The sequence below is a fragment of the Canis lupus genome, chromosome 10 (assembly GCF_048164855.1).
Source record: "Canis lupus baileyi chromosome 10, mCanLup2.hap1, whole genome shotgun sequence".
Lineage (NCBI taxonomy): Eukaryota > Metazoa > Chordata > Mammalia > Carnivora > Canidae > Canis > Canis lupus.
In genome coordinates, this window is record NC_132847.1 from 33,889,818 (window position 1) to 33,894,789 (window position 4,972).

A 4,972-nucleotide genomic window follows, 5' to 3' on the forward strand; every position below is an offset into this window, starting at 1 on the left:
CCAAGAGCTGGATGCTCAAACAACTGAGAAATGGGGCACCCTGAAACTATTTTGGACACATGGATTTGTAACTCTTCACAATAGGTAAAAAAAATATGTATATATAAACTCACTTTCATTTACTAGATGTAATTGAGACAAGAGATATTAGACCTTGTCTATCTTTAAATTTTGGGAATTAGGAGCCCACTAAGATGCACTGTAGCTTAAAGCCACTCAAAGCTTTTGCTCTATCACAAGGAAAATGAACTCATTTGATAAACTCATAGCATTGTTTATAAATCCTCTTAGAAGTACAGTTCTCAAAAATAAAGGTTTAAAAAAAAAAAAAAATTGATCGAACTTTCCAGAACGCTCTGTGAGACGTGGAGGAGCCCCAGCTGCCCAAGCTGTGCCCAACAACGCGCTCCTTCCCACTCCCCCACACCCTCCTCAGTGCTCTCACCGGCTGTAGAAAACGGTGAAAGAAACCACTTACTTACTATGATGTTTTGGCGGTCAAAGCCGATGCCACCCAGAAGGAATTGAAAAAGGCTTACAGGAAGGAGAGAAGTTTAAACAGATTTCTCAAGCTTACGAAGTGCTCTTTGATGCAAAGAAAAGGGAATTATATGACAAAGGAGGAGAACAGGCAATTAAAGAAGGTGGAGCTGGTGGTGGTGTTGGTTCCCCCATGGACATCTTTGATATGTTTTTTGGGGGAAGAGGAAGGATGCAGAGAGAAAGGACAGGTAAAAATATTGTACATCAACTCTCAGTAACCTTAGAAGATTTATATAATGGTGCAACAAGAAAACTAGCTCTGTAAAAGAATGTGATTTGCAATAAATGTAAAGGCCAAGATGGTAAGAAAGGAGTAGTCGAACGTTGTCCCAATTGTCGAAGTTACTGGAATGCAAATAAGAATTCATCAGATAGGACCTAGAATGGTTCAGCAAATTCAGTCTGTGTGCATAGAGTGCCAGGGCCATGGGGAACGGATCAGTCCTAAAGATAGATGTAAAAGCTGCAACGGAAGGAAGATAGTTCAAGAGAAGAAGATTCTAGAAGTGCATACTGACAAAGGTATGAAAGATGGCCAGAAGGTAACATTCCGTGGTGAGGGAGACCAAGAACCAGGACTGGAACCAGGAAATATTATCATTGTTTTAGATCAGAAGGACCATGCTGTTTTTACTCAGCGAGATGATCTTTTCATGTGTATGGATATACAGCTGGTTGAAACCCTGTGCGGCTTTCAAAAGCCAGTATCTACTCTTGACAACCGAACCATCGTTATCACCTCTCATCCAGGTCAGACTGTCAAGCATGGGGATATCAAATGTGTGGTAAACTGAAGGCATGCCAATTTATCGTAGACCATATGAGAAGGGTTGCCTAATCATTGAATTTAAGGTAAACTTCCCCAAGAACGGCTTTCTCTCTCCTGATAAAATTTCTTTGGCTGGAAAAACTCCTACCTGAGAGCAAGGAAGTGGAAGAGACTGATGAAATGGACCAGGTAGAACTGATGGACTTTGATCCCAATCAGGAAAGACTGCGCGGTTACAATGGGGAAGCATATGAGGATGGTGAACATCATCCTAGAGGTGATGTTCAGTGTCAGACATCTTAATGGGATCAGTGAATAACACTGCTGGTATTTTATATGCAGTAGTGAATGAGTGAAGGATTATAATCATAGCTCATTATTTGCTATTGTTTTTGTTTTAATATTCAACTACAATACAGTTTTAAAAGTTAAAAGAAGAATAAACTCAAATATAAAAGCTCTGACTTTGCCCTGTATATGATGGCTTCAGTGTGCAAGATACGTTTAATACTTGTAAAAACTACTTAAAAAAAATCTCCCCTAACATTTGTTAGGCCATACCTTATAATTGATTGCAGCTCTATATATATGAAACAGTTCAGACTCAAATGCTAGGTGTATTGACTAGCAGTGTTTGATCCTTAATTGTTAAACTATGAAGTTAAAACTTGTATTTAATTGGCAATCAGACAAAGACTTTATTAATTTGCAGAGAAGTGTTGGTCTGTAGTTATGTTAAATGGGATTCATTGTGATGCCTCTGCATTCCATTGCCTCAAGTGTTACTTGAAGATGACATGCTATGTAATTTGGCCTGTGGTATCAGTGATAGGAAGGATACCTCTCTGGGTAGGTATAAAAAGAAGGGGTTTATCATATGCTGCTGCTTGAGGGCTTGCATTTGTAGAATTGCATTCCCCTCTGCTATGCCATCTTTAAAAAAAACTATATATATGTGTGTGTGTGTGTGTGTGTGTGTGTGTGTGTGTATGACAGTCCTGGTTACATTTTTTTCCTTCTCTTTGGACTATGATAAGCTTCAGAGTAGTGACTTCGGGAGCAGGGTAACTTAGAGTGAAGAGACATTTACGTGGAGAAGTTAATTTACAGTATGAGACAGGAAGATGTCTTCTAGGTATGTGACAGGCTTACTTTAAGTCATTTAACTTATGCTCCAAAGTAACTGTAATTTAATGTTGGTAGTATAGCAAATTATGATGAATAGCTTTAATTGTATGTTTAAAAGTCATGTTCACAAGTTTGAAATTTATAAATGTCTCCTTAATATGCTGATTACAAAGCAAAAAAAAAAAAGTTACTTAAAACAAATTAGCAAACACAAATACAAACATAAATTAGTATTTTAATTATTTGAGACATATTAACTACTTAACACTGGAAGCATATTTTAGGACAAACATAATTGAACAAAATTCTTCTGCAAAACTTTTAGTATTCCAAGTTGTGACATGCCATGTTAATGGTTTAAATTTAATCCAACTGTCAAGGGTTATGTTTTCTTTAAGTCCCAGTATTTATTTTCTATGTCCTTCCTCCCTCTCTCACATTCATCCAGAGGAGTATGTTCTGTCCTTGAGAAGCATTAGCATGAGATTTGGAAGAGAATCAACACCATTTTATCTTTCCCAACAGCAGAGATGGCAGTTATGTGGATTTCTCAGGTTCAGTCTTTTTTCAGTGTCTTTTGTTGCTTTATCATGCATCCACTTTATAGTGACAGTTTAGACATGCAGAAGTTTCCTGGAAGTTCTTGATTTCTGAGTTGCAAATACTGTCTTAAAGGTATTTAATTGTGATAGACAGAATAGTGACTACCAATCCATAACTAACAACAAAAAGAGGTCCATGCCCTAATTCCTGGAGCCTGTGACAAAGCAGGCACTGCAGTTATGATTAAGACTAAGGAAATTAAGATGGGAGAAATTCCTGGATTGCCTAGGAGGGCTAATCTAATATATTAGTCCTTAAAAGCTGAGAAACATTCCTGTCTGGGGTTAGAGGGAGATATGAATATGGAAGAAAAGTCAGAGATACAACATTGATGTATTTGAAGACATAGCATGGAGGTCAAGAGCCTCAGGCAGCCTCAGCAAAGAAAGAGATCCTCCTTTAGAGTGTCCAGAAAGGAATACAGCCCTGCTTACATTTTAGCTTGAAGAGAACGGTTTTGGACTTTTGACTTTCAGAACTGTGAAACTACAAATTTGCATTTTTAAGCCATCAATTTGTGGTAATTTGTTATAGCAGAAATAATACACATAGAGATTCCACATTCTAGAAAGAAATAGATATTATCAATTTTTAAGGAATGACAAAATTACATATTGTTTAAATATTCACTTTTATTGTACATAAATTGGATTCTGCATTCATATTTTAGTGGATATTCTAACATTTGGAAACATAATATCTTCTAATCTCCCCCACATCTTGTCAGTGTGCCCAAATATGTGTATGGGTGATTGGAGGTTAGTGGCAGAGATCTTAAAAAGGAAGAATAAAGGATAAATGAAAAATCTTGGCGAAAACACATAATTTCTTTTGGCCTGTTCCACTTGCGTCAGGAGGGTTCCTTCAGGGGAAGGGAGGGGAAACTAAAACAAGATGAATCAGAGAGAGAAACAAACCATAAGAGATTCTTAATCATAAGAAACAAACTGCAGGTTGTTGGAGGGGAGTGGTGGGGACGGGTTGGTGACAGTCAATATGGAGGGCAGGTGATATAACAAGCACTGGGTGTTAGATGCAACTGATGAATCACTGAACTAGACCTCTGAAACTAATAATACACTATATTTTAATTAATTGAATTTAAATGAATAAATAAATAAGAGGGTTCCTTCACCTGTGATGAACACCCTATTTTCTTTCTTTAGGAAATAAGAGGATCCTCGTTTCTCCAAATATTCAGAGCTAGATCCTCCACTCACTAGTTACACTAGGAGAATATAAGGAAGCCTCTGCCAATTTAGTGACAGAATACTAAATTGTATCATTGAAATAAATCACCTTTTCCATGCAACAACTAAATAAATTGCCAGCAGGCCAATTAGCATTAACTCATAGCTAACTTGTTCTGTAGCATCCTTTTATGCTTGAAAAGACAAGATGTTTTTGTTAGTTAATGCCCAGTGTAATTAGCCTCCATTGAAATATTGATTTTATATTAAGGAAGATTAATGCTAAAGTATTGGCAGCAAAATGTTGTCTTTATGAAGACTGACATTTTACAGGTGAAAAGACATTGTTGTGTCATCTCACTCTCACGTTTGTGCAATTATATGGAGACAATACTTTCTATATACAGCATATCTAGTGTAGTGCACCTGAACTTTTAATTTCTTGGTTGAAAAGGCCAGGTCAAATCTTTACATCTTGATTAAATAAACATGTGACCCATATCAGGGAATATCACATACTTTTTTTCTCTAAGGAAATCTACTCTGAGAAACTTATAAGACTTTTTAATGTCATGGCACCAACTTTTCTCAAATTTTTTTTAACTCTGTCTAGTAACTACAAGTATATTTTTAGCTTGGCTTGATTAACAACTAAGATGATATTTTTAAAAGCAAGAGCTTCTTGAGTCAATGACTGATAACTTTCATTCTGTTCTTTCTCTAATATGTGTGTGTATGT

General features: G+C 36.6%; 1 pseudogene; it reads left to right on the forward strand.

The window, feature by feature from the left end:
* Nucleotides 1-893: 893 nt before the first annotated feature.
* On the forward strand, nucleotides 894-1,615 carry LOC140640907 (dnaJ homolog subfamily A member 1 pseudogene; annotated as a pseudogene).
* The last annotated feature ends 3,357 nt before the right edge of the window (nucleotides 1,616-4,972 follow it).